Source organism: Lactuca saligna, chromosome 4 (genome assembly GCF_052625555.1).
Source record: "Lactuca saligna cultivar CGN05327 chromosome 4, ASM5262555v1, whole genome shotgun sequence".
Classification (NCBI taxonomy): Eukaryota; Viridiplantae; Streptophyta; class Magnoliopsida; order Asterales; family Asteraceae; genus Lactuca; species Lactuca saligna.
The window spans coordinates 265,144,725-265,158,934 of record NC_136420.1 but is presented as its reverse complement, the minus strand read 5'-3'; positions in this window follow the sequence as shown (position 1 = coordinate 265,158,934).

Genomic DNA, 14,210 nt, shown 5'->3' with positions numbered 1-14,210 from the left:
ATCTCCTCCTCTGTCTCCCACGTCCACTCTGAACCCTTCTATTGCTGCCACTACACCTTCACTAATTGAACCACCTTGTTCCTCAAGGTCTTTGCCTTTCGATCTAAGATCGTAACGAGTCTCTCGATATAATTCAGGTTGCTATTGTCACACCCCCAAACCGGAACGGCGGAAACGTTCGGGGGCGGATGACTTCGTGTGGTAACGTAACAAATGAATACATAGTAAAGAAAGCAATACAACCATCATATATATAATTGAAAGTTTACATTGTTTAAAAGAGTACATGTTCAAAACAAATTACAATATGCTGTCAAAATATGAAATTAAACTGGCGCCGCAGCTTCCCTTCTCCAAAACCTGTTTGTTACCTGTAATTACTGAATCCCTGGGACATACAAGTAGTTTTGAAAGAGTAGATCAACATTTAAGATGGTGAGTTTCATAAGTATTTAATGACAATGTTTGTATAAAATGAAATGTTTTTGTTCTTGTTTGTTTGTTCCTAGAAAATCCTATATTTTCTACTAGTATAAATGTAGCCTTCTTTCAAGACCAATGTTTGTTTCTAGTAAAAGTATGTACGTATAAAACTTCCAATACGTCTGAAAAACCCCGTAAATCATTGTGTTTTTAATACTCTATGTGAGTTTTATAACCATGCTATTGACTAGAAATGCCTATACACAACGTTCTTCAGGCGTTGGAATGTTCTGACGTTTGTCACCCCAAATGGTGGACATTAGCTAACAGTCAGGTCGCGGGTTGTCAAGCCTGTATAGATCTATACACAAACACCATGCTCCCCCTCCAAGGGATTCTAATATATAATACAGGACTTGAAATGTGTACTCGAACGTACGTGAAGTTAATGTCTCACAAAACTTAGTATAAAACAGATTTACGTGTGAAAACGTTCGTTCGTTATTGTATATGAAAGTAGCTTCTTGAAATAGTATTATAGTTTCCTAAAAGTGTGTTTCCTTTGTATAATAAAGCCTGAGTGAAAATGTTCACTTGTTATGAAAGGTGTAGTTTTTGTAGTGCCAAACCGACACATAGAAATGTAGCATAAGCGAAGTATCTGATATATATAAATACTTAAATCCTTTCACATTTCAAAAGATAAAATGTTGTCGTGGTATAATTTGCATATGAAAGTTTCCCTTTAATAGTTTTAAGTCACATATGATTTCATTGATAAAAAGCGTATAGTGAAAGTTTATATAACACACGATAATAATCGAGTGTTTTACTTGTATTCCCCCCCCCCCCCCCCCTTAAAAACATGTAAAAGTACTCATAAAACATTTCAAAGTCTAAATTATAGGGGTATGAACTCACTTGTAAGATCGGAGGTTGTGGGATGAAAACCTGACAGAATTTCGGCTCGAGAAAGTGCATTTCCTTGGGAATCTCAGGGGCATAAACGACCTTCGGGACTTGAGCAAAGTGATCGGGGCTTCGGGGTAGCACGGGCATGAAAAACGAGGCAAGAAGGTAAGAGAAATGAGAGAAATGGTGCGTTTTCCCCGGAACCCTCGCATCCCTTTTATAGGGGCTGGGAACCGACCTCGTACGCTGGGCGTACGCGTGTACGCGGGGCGTACGTGTGCGTCATGCGTGACCGAGTCCTCGACTGCCTCGGAGCTCGAATGGGACGGGGCATAGCCTCGCACAGGCGCGACGTGGACGATCCGAGGCCAAGGCCTCGCGTACGCTGGGTGTACGGGGGTTACGCTGGGCGTAACTCTGCCCTATCTGGTGACTCGCCTTTGGATAATACCAAGGGTTTTTAATTAAATTTATATATTAATTATTTAATAAACTTCAAAAATTCATATCTTCTTCATACGAATACCGTTTTCGACGTTCTTTATATCCACACGAAGGTGAGACCATACTCTACAAGTTTTGTTTAGATCCCGTCGGCAAATTCCGAAATTATTTATATTATTTATTTTTAAAAGGTGGCGGTAAGAAAATTTCTTTAGAAATTCATAACTTCTTTATCTGACGTCGGTTTTGGCCAGACTTGTTGCCGCTGAAATACCATTGTTGAGACCTTCAATTCTAGTTTAGGTCATTCTGGTGAAAAGTCGCTCGATCTCTGATTCGAGTTTTTAGCCGTCTGCCGTTAAGCCGAACTTGAAAAATTCCTAACTTTCTTATACGAAGTCGGATTTGGGCGTTCTTTTTACGTACGATCATGGTTTAACGACATCTAACATAATAGGTAATTTAATTAATGATATTTGGATATTTTATTTTCGAAGTTAATTTTATTACAACTAACGTGGTTACAATACTTGACTTTTAGGTCGTTTACATGTAGTTGAAATATCGGGTTGTCACATCATCCCGTTAGAGGGAATTTCGTCCCGAAATTTAAAGTGAATCAGAGAAAAAGATGCGGGTACTTTTGTTTCATCTGATCTTCACATTCCCATGTGAATTCATGTCCTCGCTTGGCGTTCCAGCGGACTTTCATGATGGATATGCGACTTTGTTTCGTTTGTTTGACCTCTCGGTCCATGATTTCTACTGGTTCTTCCACGTAGTTTAGGCTCTCGTTGATCTCGATCTCGTCGAGTAGGATAACAAGAGTCTCATCGGATAGACACTTTTTCAAATTCGATACGTGGAAGGTTGGGTGTATATTACTAAGTTCAAGTGGTAGATTAAGTTTGTAAGCTACAGGGCCGATTCTAGCGAGAATCTTGAAAGGCCCTATGTACCTTGGATTTAGCTTTCCACTCTTTCCAAAGCGTATTATGCCTTTCCATGGCGAGACTTTCAATAGAAAACGATCTCCTACTTGGAATTCCAAAGGTTTTCTCCGTTGGTCAGCGTAACTTTTCTGTCGGTCTCTAGATGCTTTCAACCCTTCACGAATCTGAACGATCTTTTCTATCTTTTCTCGTAGGATTTCCGGACCGGTGAGAGTGTTTTCAATATCTCGTCCTTTAGCTAATTGTGTGTCGCCAACTTCGGTCCAGCACAGAGGGGATCTACACTTGCGGCCATAAAGGGCTTCAAATGGAGCAGCCTTTATGCTCGTATGATAACTGTTGTTGTATGAAAATTCGACAAGAGGTAAATTGATATCCCATGCCTTTCCAAAGTCAATCACACAGGCTCTCAGCATATCTTCCAAAGTTTGTATCGTTCTCTCACTTTTCCCGTCTGTTTGTGGATGGTAGGCTGTACTCATGTCTAATCTAGTCCTTAGGGAACTTTGTAGTGACTGCCAAAACCTTGATGTAAATCTACTATCTCTATCGGAGATAATAGACATCGGAACCTCATGCAATCGTACTATTTCCCTTATGTAAATTCTTTTAAGCCTTTCCATCTTATCAGTCTCCTTGATTGGTAGAAAATGCACGGATTTGGTCAATTTGTCGACGATGACCCATATGGTATCAAGTCCACCCGTTGTCTTGGGCAACTTGGTTATGAAATCCATAGTGATCCGTTCCCATTTCCATTCCGGTATCTCTGGTTGTTGTAGTAATCCTGAAGGTTTCTGGTACTCGACCTTAACCTTAGCGCAAGTATGACATTTACTTACAAAGGTAGCAATCTTTGCTTTCATGTTAGGCCACGAGTACAGTTTCTTAAGATCCAAATACATGTTATCTGAACCGAGGTGAACGGAATACCTCGTGTTGTGCGCTTTAGTCATCACCACATCCCTGAAACCACCATGTCATGGTGTCCAGATACGGTCCATGAGATAATAGGCTCCGCCACCCTGCATTTCTAGATTCTTTTCCATTCCTCTCAGGGATTAAATCGTCACATGCTCGGGTTGTAAAGCTTCCAGTTGAGCCTCTTTAATTTGCGTGGATAAGTGGGAATGGATGGTCATATTCAGAGATTTGACTCTCCGACTAGTGTATTCTTTTCGACTGAGGGCGTCAGCTACTACATTGGCGTTGCCAGGATGATAACGAAACTCGCATTCGTAATCATTGAGTAACTCGACCCATCGTAGTTGTCGCATGTTGAGCTCCTTCTGATCGAAAATGTGTTGAAGGCTGTTGTGGTCGGTGTAAATAGTACTCTTTGTTCCATACAGGTAGTGTCTCTAGATCTTTAAAGCAAATACCACTGCTCCTAACTCGAGATCGTGTGTCGTATAGTTTACTTCGTGTGTCTTAAGCTGACGGGAGGCATATGCAATAACCTTCCCTCGTTGCATAAGAACACAACCAAGCCCTTGATTCAATGCATCGCAATACACTACAAAATCTTTTATCCCTTCGGGGAAGGATAGTATTGGTGCGGTGCATAAGGCTTGTTTCAGAGTTTGGAACGCCTTCTCTTGTTTTGCTTCCCAGTCAAAGACCACGCCTTTCTGGGTTAATGTAGTAAGAGGTTTCGCGATGCTAGAGAAGTTCTTTTTGAATCTGCGATAGTAGCCAGCTAGACCTATAAATTGACGAATCTCAGTAGGTGTCTTTGGTGCCGACTAGTTCTTAATGGCGTTAATTTTGGAGGGGTCCACGTGTATCCTTTTTTCGTTAACAACGTGGCCCAAAAATTCGACTCTTCGAATCCAAAATTCACATTTAGAGAACATCGGATAGAGTTTCTCTGATCGTAGTGTTTATAAGACCCTCCGTAGGTGTTGACTATGTTCTTCCTTACTTCGGGAGTAGATAAGTATATCATCGATGAATACGATGACGAATTGATCCAAGTAAGGACGGCATACTCTATTCATTAGGTCCATGAATATTGCTGGTGCGTTGGTTAATCCGAACGGCATCACTACAAATTCGTACTGTCCATAACGGGTCCGGAAGGCTGTCTTGGGAACGTCTTCCTCTAGCACTCGTAATTGGTGATATCCGGATCATAGATCTATCTTCGTGAAGTAGCTCGCTCCTTGAAGTTGATCAAATAGGTCATCAATGCGGGGTAGAGGGTAACGATTCTTAACAGTGAGTTTGTTCAGCTCTCGGTAGTCGATGCACATCCAGAACGATCCGTCTTTCTTCTTTACGAACAAGACCGGTGCTCCCCAAGGTGAGAAACTTGGTCTAATGAATCCTTTTTGGTGAAGTTCATTAAGATGACTCGAAAGTTCTTGTATCTCTGCTGGTGCCAGACGATAAGGCGATTTTGCTACAGCGGTAGCCCCTAGGATTAAGTCGATTCCGAACTCGACTTGGCGTTGTGGTGGTAATCCCGATATTTCTTCTGGGAAGATATCGGGGAAATCCCGTACCTCTGGGATGCTGTTTATATCCTTTACCTCCCGACTCGTATCGACGATGTGTGCAAGAAATGCCTGATAATCTTTCCGCAAACACTTTCGAGCTTGGATGCGCGAAATGATGCGAAGGTTTGTACTTGATTTGTCGTTGTAGATCACTAATGTTTCATGGTTAGGGAGATTTAAAACAATGGCTTTTTCTAAGCACATGATGTCGGCGCGAAGAGGACTTAACCAATCCATGCCAACTATAACGTCGAAACTTTTTATTTGGACTGGCATAAGGTTGATTGGGAAAGCGTGACCGTCTAAAGTTAATGAACAACCCATGTATATGCAATTAGTGTTTTCCGTTTTCCCATTTTCCATTTCTACAGTGAATGATTCTTCTAACATGCTAGGTTTACGTTTAAGTAAATGAATAAAGTTTTCGCTCACAAAGCTTCTCTCTGCTTCGCTATCGAATAGGATGCATGCATATGAATTATCGAGAAGAAACGTACCAGCAACTAGTGTAGGATCAGCTACGGCTTCCTCGTGACCAATAGCTAATACTCGTCCCACTCCGCCGGTATTTGCTGCCTTTGGGCAGTTTCTTTTGTAGTGGCCCACCTCGCCACAACCGTAGCATGCTTGGCCTACACCAGCACCGGAAACTTGAGTGATCGGTTTTGCGGGGGCCTTGCAAAAACGGACAGTGTGCCCCTTTCTGTTGCAATTGGAGCACTTCATTTCCCGACACGGTCCGTGGTGGTGGTAATTTCACTTGGTGCACTTTGGGAGGATGCCCACATAAGGCTTTGTTGGGTAGAGATTTGTAGGAACGATAGTAGGTACCGTTGCAGCGTTTACGGCAACCAGTTGTTGTTTCTTCGAGGATTATTGGGAAGGCCCACATTTCCCTTTATTCCACCCTCTCTTCTTGTTGTTGTTTTTTCCCTTGTGTGGTTCTGGTGCAGAAGTTGTTGAGTTTTGATGATTTCCGTGATCAATAAGCGATTGTGCCAACTCCTTGGCACTTTCAAAAGTGTCAGGTTTTGAAGCTGACACGCTTGACTGAATTTGGGGCGACAGTCCCCAAATGTATCGCTCTATTTTCTTGCTCTCAGGAGCAATCATATCTGGGCAAAGGATTGCCAGCTCGCAGAATCTGTTGGTATAAGTTGCTATGTCGGTACCAATCATTCCTAGAGTCTAGAGTTCATGCTCGAGTTTTTGAATCTCTCCTCTTGGACAATACTCTCTCATCACCATGATCTTAAATCTCTCCCAGCTTATCGAGTTTGCAACTATCTGGATAAGCACCTTAACGTGGCCATTCCACCAAGTTAAAGCCCTATCAGTAAATGTGTAAGTTGCAAACTTGACCTTGCTGTGCTCGGGGCAGGAGCAGATTTCAAATACTGATTCTGTTCTTTTAATCCACTGCCTTAAAACCATCACACCACCCGTTCCATTAAACATCCGGGGTTTAGCATTCGTAAAGTCTTTATAGGTGCACTCCCGGGGTTGTCCATGACTATCGCCATGGTTGGTGGGATGTATGCCAATTCTTGAACCGGTAGTAATAGGGGTATTGATCTGTGACATGGCAGCTGCCACAGCTGCAGTGACTACTGCTTGGAACATGACAACATCAAATTGAGGAGGTGGAGGTGGTGGTGTCGGAGTTTGGTTGTTAGGGTTACGCTTGGGATTCCTGCTTGGCGGCATCTTTAACTATACGTTTAAAAGATAACGATATGGATAAGACTAAATGAATAATGAATGTGTATCATGAACTAAATTGCTATAGTTCAACAACAGATGATAGTATGAGTCTCACAGATAGAAGAGCGAAGGTTATTCATAAATCCGAATATATGAACAAGCGTATGGTCTTTCCATAATATTTTAGAGACTGAACGCGATACTCAACGTAGTAGTAATAGCGTGCGAATTATATTACTATGATAGATGATACAACGATCACGAAAATTTGACCCTTAAAAGGGTCTTCGATTACAAGAATTTAAAGGAAGTAAAAACTTTTAGCTGAAGTCCTATCTTATAACAAAATTTGAGGTTTTCGCAAGTACTACTTGCGACGTGTGTTGCGCTTGGAGCTCGACTCCGCATCCGATTGCTTCGACTCCATAAGACGCCTATCGAAGGCAGCTTGTCGTTCCCTCAAATCTGCGAGGGCTGCATTCGTTTGTGCTTGGAATGCTTCGGCGCGGAGGTGGATGTCATTCTGCAACATATCCAGGCGGCGGATATCGTTCGTGTGGATTTGTACTTCCACGTTGACTTCTCAGATTCGGTTTGCTTGAACCACCGATTGGTAGGACTGGTTGGCCAGTTTACCTACCATTGCCGGAAGTGCTCGGTCGGTTGAACCTCCGTCCCCGATGTTGTAGAAGTCTCGACACATACCATAGGGAGAGCGTATCCCTTGTTGTTGGCTCCAGTGGACGAGGTGACTTCCCCAAACGAGAGTCGGTCCTTGGAAGCTCCTCCTAATGGCTGGAGGATTGATTATCTCTGGTTCCGAGTCTGTATCGGAGTCGTCCCCTCCATCCAACTCGATAGGTTATTCATCCTGTTCTGGATCCTCCTCTATCCATCCTCCATTGCCTTGGTTTGGGTAGTAGGGGTCCCCATGCGGGTGAAATCCAGCCATTTGACTATACGAGAATAGGGTTATAAGATCCTAATAAAACATGAGACATGTAATACTAAATAATCTATTGTATGCACCAAATACTCCTATAGTATTTAAATTGTACGTTAGATACTAGTGTCTATTTTGTTAAGTTTTTACTTGTTGCTCACTACGATCATTCCTCGATATACGTTAGTCTAATTTCGGATAAACATAGTTGATCAGCCTATATTCGTCCCAAATTTAATTACATATTTCGAGAACTAGTCGTAGTGTCCAACTTGTCTTAATACTTTTGTATAGTTCTCATCATGAAAATGTGTCGTATTCATGTATTTTGGATTTTCATAACCTAAAATAATCTATTTATATGAAATAAGGATTTTAGGTATGAAAAATTTTGTTAGAGACTTTGAGTCCCTAAGCATTTATAGTTTGTATATCTTATGAGGTTCGATATACTTAGTTCACTATAAACACTGCTCTGATACCAATCTGTCACACCCCCAAACCGGAACGGCAGAAACGTTCGGGGGCGGATGACTTCATGTGGTAACGTAACAAATGAATACATAGTAAAGAAAGCAATACAACCATCATATATATAATTGAATATTTACATTTTTTAAAAGAGTACATGTTCAAAACCAATTACAATATGATGTCAAAATATGAAATTAAACTGGCACCGCAGCTTCCCTTCTCCAAAACCTGTTTGTTATCTGTAATTACTGAATCCCTGGGACATACAAGTAGTTTTGAAAGAGTAGATCAGCATTTAAGCTGGTGAGTTTCATAAGTATTTAATGACAATGTTTGTATAAAATGAAATGCTTTTGTTCTTGTTTGTTTGTTCCTATAAAATCCTATATTCTCTACTAGTATATATGTAGCCTTCTTTCAAGACCAATGTTTGTTTCTAGTAAAAGTATGTACGTATAAAACTTCCAATACGTCTGAAAAACCCTGTAAATCATTGTATTTTTAATACTCTATGTGAGTTTTATAACCATGCTATTGACTAGAAATGCCTATACACAACGTTCTTCAGGCATTGGAATGTTTTGACGTTTGTCACCCCAAATGGTGGACTGTAGCTAATAGTCAGGGCGCGGGTTGTCAAGCCCGTATAGATCTATACACGAACACCATGCTCCCCCTCTAAGGGATTCTGGTATATAATACAGGACTTGAAATGTGTACTCGAACGTACGTGAAGTTAATATCTCACAAACCTTAGTATAAAACAGATTTACGTGTGAAAAGGTCCGTTCATTATTGTATATGAAAGTAGCTTCTTGAAATAGTATTTCCATGTATGTAAAAGTTTGTAGTATTCTCGTAAAACTATACCTATTATAGTTTCCTAAAAGTGTGTGTCGTTTGTATAATAAACCCTTATTGAAAATGTTCACTTGTTATGAAAGGTGTAGTTTTTGTAGTGCCAAACCGACACACAGAAATGTAGCATAAGCGAAGTATCTGATTTATATAAATACTTAAACCGTTTCTTATTTCAAAAGATAAAATTTTGTTGTGGTATAATTTGCATATTAAAGTTTCCCTTTAATAGTTTTAAATCACATATGATTCCTTTGATAAAAAGCGTATAGAGAAAGTTTATATAACACACGATAATAATCGAGTGTTTTACTTGTATTCCCCCCTCCCCCCCCCCCTTAAAAGCATGTAAAAGTACTCATAAAATATTTCAAAGTGTGAATTATAGGGGTATGAACTCACTTGTAAGATCGGAGGTTGCGGGATGAAAACCGGAGAGAATTTCGGCTCGAGAAAGTGGATATCCTCGGGATTCTCGGGAATCTCGGGGGCACAAAAGACCTTCGGGACTTGAGCAAAGTGATCGGGGCTTTGTGGTAGCACGGGCACGGAAAACGAAGATAGAACGTAAGAGAAATGAGAGAAATGGTGCGTTTTCCCCGGAACCCTCGCATCCCTTTTATAGGTGCTGGGAAACGACCTCGTACGCTAGGCGTATGCGTGTACGCGGGGCGTACACGTGCGTCATGCGTGACCGAGTCCTCGACTGCCTCGGAGCTCAAATGGGACGGGGCATAGCCTCGCATAGGCGTGACGTGGACGATCCGAGGCTAAGGCCTCGCGTACACTGGGAGTACGGGGGTTACGCTGGGCGTCACTCGGCCCTATCTGGTGACTCTCCTTCGGATAATACCAAGGGTTTTTAATTAAATTTATATATTAATTATTTAATAAACTTCAAAAATTCATAACTTCTTCATACGAATTCCATTTCCGACGTTCTTTATATCCACGCGAAGGTGAGACCATACTCTACAACTTTCGTTTAGATCCCGTCGGCAAATTCCGAAATTATTTTTATTATTTATTTTTAAAAGGTCGCGGTACGAAAATTTCTTTAGAAATTCATAACTTATTTATTTGACGTTGGTTTTTGCCAGACTTTTTACCACTGAAATACCATTGTTGAGACCTTCGATTCTCGTTTAGGTCATTCCGGTCAAAAGTCGTTCGATCTCTGATTCGAGTTTTTAGCCGTCTGCCGTTAAGCCGAACTTGAAAAATTCCTAACTTTCTTATATGAAGTCGGATTTGGGCGTTCTTTTTACGTATGATCACGGTTTAATGACATCTAACATAATAAGTAACTTAATTAGTGATTTTTGGATATTTTATTTTCTAAGTTAATTTTATTACAACTAACGTGGTTACAATACTTGACTTTTAGGTCATTTACATGTAGTTGAAATATCAGGTTGTCATAGCTATCAACCTGAATATCCACCAATGGTAACATTGCTGACTCATCCACCAAAGACTTCTGCTGGAAAATCCAAACGGTAAGCAACCCGACCCACCCGGGATAAAACCCTAAAGGGGCAATTCAACTTGGGGCCTAGCTTGCCCCTCTTCCAGAACCTGATGACACCCTTCCAAGGTGACACTTTCAGGAGGACCATATCGCCCACCTGAAACTCCAAACCCGATCGCGTCATATTGGCGTAAATCTTTTGCCAACTCTGTGCAGTCTGCAGTCTGCTACGGACTTGCTGGATCAACTATGTGGTCTTGAGCACCACCTCAGTAATCCTGATGACTCTCTGACCAACCTCGCCCCAACATATCATGGTCCTACATTTCCTCCCTTAGAGCATCTTGAAGGGAGGGCGGTCAATCCTGGCGTGGTAGCTGTTGTTATACGAAAAATCCACTAATGGAAGATACGTATCCCAACAACCACCGAAGTCTAGGACGCATGCCCAAAGAATGTCCTCGAGAGTATGAATCGTCCTCTCGCTCTGAACGTCCGTGTGAGGGTGGAAAGTGGTGCTGAAGTGAACACGAGTACCCATCTTGTCATCAAACTGCTTCGAAAACCTTGAAGTGAACCGGACGTCTCGATCTGATACTATTGATACATGCACTCCATGTCGTACCACTACCTCGTGCACATAAATATCGACTAGTTTCTCGGAAAATATACTCTCCTGAATCGGTATGAGATGCATGCTCTTAGTCAGTCGATCCACTATGACCCAAATCGAATCTACTCCACGTGCGGTCCTGGGAAGCTTAGTGATGAAATCCATAGAGTTATCCTCATATATCCACACGGGAATGTCTGATGGCTGCATCTTGACATGGGGTCTCTGATTCTCCACCTTGAACTTCCTGCAAGTTAGGCATCTCTCCATGTACCAAGCTATGTCCCACTTCATGCAGGCCCACCAATAATCGGGTCGAAGATCCCTTTACATCTACATCCCCCTTGGATGGATGGAGAACCGAGACTTGTGAGCCTTATCCATCAACACCTGCCGTACTCCCCCCAGTACGATACCCAAACTCTCCCACGAAGGTTCAACAATCCTCGACTATCATAGTCAAAGGAATCTACTCGGTCCACAATCCTTTCGCACTTTTGTCTCTCCTCATTCAGGCCCTCAACATGAGCCTCTCTAATTTGCTCCAACAATGGAGTAATCACGGTCATCCTCAGACGTATATCCCTGATTAGGGCTGCTACTGCCTTGTAGCTCAGGGTGTCGGCCACAACGTTGGCATTACTCGAGTGATAAAGGATCTCACAGTCATAATCATTTACCACGTCTAACCATCAGCGCTGCCTCATGTTCAAATTCGACTGATCCATGAGGTACCTCAAACTCTTATGATCCGTGTAAATGGCACAACAGACCCCATAGAGGTAATGTCGCCATATATTGAAGGCAAACACTACTGCCCCCAACTCTAAGTCATGTATCAGATACTTAGCCTCGTGATGCTTCAACTGTCTAGAGGGGTAAGCTATCACATGGCCTTGATGCATCAATACTGCTCCCATACCTGTGATTGAAGCGTCACAGTAGACTACAAAATCCTCTACTCCCTCTGGCAATGTAAGAATTGGCGCCTCGCACAATCTCTATCTGAGGGTCTCAAATGTTGCCTGCTGCTCAGGCCCCCAGCGAAATACCCCCGACTTCAAGCCTAGTCGGGTGAGTGAAACTGCTATCTTGGACAAATCATGGATGTATCTCCTATAGTACATTTCCAGTCCTAGGAAGCTCCGAATCTCAGTTGGAGACCTCGAGACCTCCCATTACATCACGACCGTTATCTTAGCCGGATCTACTAGAATACCCTTTTGTTTGATGAGGTGTCCAAGGAATTGCACCTCGCACAACCAAAACTCGCACTTGGAAAACTTTGCAAAAATTCTCTCCCTCATGAGCGTCTCTTGCACCTCTCTCAGGTTCTTCTCGTGCTACTCCTGAGTCTCAGAATAAACCAAGATGTCATCAATGAACACTATCACAAACTGATCCAGCTTCGGTTTGCATACGTGGTTCATGAGATCCATGAACGCGGCTGGAGCATTGGTGAGCCCGAACGGCATCACCACAAACTCATAATGACCATAGCGAGTCCTAAAAGCGGTCTTTCGCACATTCTTATCCCTGACCTACATCTTGTGATATGTTGACCGTAGATCAACCTTGGAGAACCAAGATGCTCCATGAAGCTTGTCAAACAAGTCGTGTATCCTCGGGAGAGGGTAACGGTTCTTCACTGTAAACTTATTCAGCTCCGAGTAATCTATCCACATATGGTGCGACCCATACTTCTTCCTCACAAATAGGATCGGGCCTCCTTATGGTGAACTACTCGGCCTGATGAAACTCTTGTCTAAAAGCTCCTACAGCTGCGTAGACAACTCATGCATCTCTGGAGGACCCAATCGATATGGTGCCTTGGCTATCGTAGCCGCACCCGGAACCAGGTCAATCCGAAACTCTACCTGTGTTCCGGAGGTATCTGTAACGACCCAAATTTCACAGCCAAAAATTTCATTTTCTAATCAACACTTTGGAAAACATTTAGGAAATAAACATCATCATTTCATAAACATATTTCATGTCCAACCAAAACATAAAAACAACCATAATTTCAGAGTACAAATCCCATAATATCTCGTAGCGCGGAAAACAAAGAGTGTGTGTGTGATATGCAGCTACCGCACTAGTTCCTTCCCCTTCGCTGAAGAGGCACCTAAAACAACAACTAAAAACCATAAGCATGAAGCTTAGTGAGTTCCCCCACCGTACCACATGCCAAACTACCACCTAACATACATATATTGTCACGCATATCTGGGTGGCCGACCTACCCCTTCGGTCCTCTCGACCGGATACTGACTAGCATATCTGGGTGCTAGTCTCCCCTTCGGTCTTCTCGACCGGATACTGACTAGCATACCTGGGTGCTGGTCTCCCATTCGGTTCTCTCGACCGGACACTAGGGAATGTTTCACCCCTTGCCACTACCACATAACATGTATCACATAGTCTATCTAGCATGGCTGGGTATATATGCCCCTTCGGTCCTATCGACCGGTATTCTGGGGACTGTTTCCCCTACTGCCACTAGCACATAGCATCATATCATACTAGCACATAAACACAATGTTGGGTTTTGAGCATTCTAACACTCCTATGGTGTACATGAAACCCTATAAACCTTGGATCTATGTTTTCTCTATAATACATGCAAATAAGAACTTTCCAAGGCATTAATCCTAACTAGCATATTATGAAGCACTTATACTACAAAGTACTAGTTAGATGACATACCTTTTGATGTAGCTTGATGTCTTCAAGCTTTAAGAGCTTAGCCCCAATAGTTTGGAAGCCTCAAGTGGAATCATAAATCACCAAAACACCTTGGAAGACTTTAGAGAATATGGATACTTGGTTCTCTCTAGTGAAATCGGCCAGCCCTTCATAGTGTACCACACTAGTGCCAATTTCACCAACCAAGGACGTCTTTATATAGTAT